Raw genomic sequence first — 816 nt, forward strand, 5'->3', positions numbered from 1 at the left:
AACACAACTGCTGATCCAAATCCTTCCCTCTGCATTTCCAGGGTCTGACTGCCTCCTGGCTTCAGGAAATGGGCCTGGGTATGGAACATCTCTGCCGAGTGTCAGAGAAGGTGAGGCACTGCGCAGGTGAACCCTGAGTGGGGAATTGTGCACATGAATTTGGGATCTTTGTGCATGTGTGAGTGTGTGAGTTTCTGTATAGGAACCAGGATATCCAGTGCTTGAAATTCCCAGCATCCTGCTGTTAGCAGCCTCACCCCTACCTCTACACCTCCCACACTCAGCCTATATCCAGGTGCCTTACTCTGCACATCCCTCAGTGAGGAGCATTGGTTGGTGGTGTCAGGGGCTCTGGGTGAGGTATGTACATTCTTGGTCATGGACAAAATTTCCACAAATGGTCTTGAGCTGAGCACTAGGACCCCTGGGCTCAACAGAGATCGGGTGGATGATAACATGATCCCCCTGCTGCAGGTCCTGGCTGGACAAAATTTCCACAAATGGTCTTGAGCTGAGCACTAGGACCCCTGGGCTCAACAGAGATCGGGTGGATGATAACATGATCCCCCTGCTGCAGGTCCTGGCTCTTATTCTCACCACTGTCCTCCCCTTCAAAGCCTTTATCTGACCATTGAATGTAAGGCTACTCCAACCCCAGTCCCCACTACAACACCCAGGCTTATTTTCCTATAGGCAGTTGTGGACATCTGAAATATCCTGATTTTGTCAGTGTAGCAAAGTCATTAAGAGGACGCTGGAGCCATGGCTGGTTTGGCTTAGTGCATAGAGCATTGGCCTGCAGACCGAAGGGTCCCA

Source organism: Myotis davidii, unplaced genomic scaffold, assembly GCF_000327345.1.
Source record: "Myotis davidii unplaced genomic scaffold, ASM32734v1 scaffold112, whole genome shotgun sequence".
In the NCBI taxonomy this organism is placed as follows: domain Eukaryota; kingdom Metazoa; phylum Chordata; class Mammalia; order Chiroptera; family Vespertilionidae; genus Myotis; species Myotis davidii.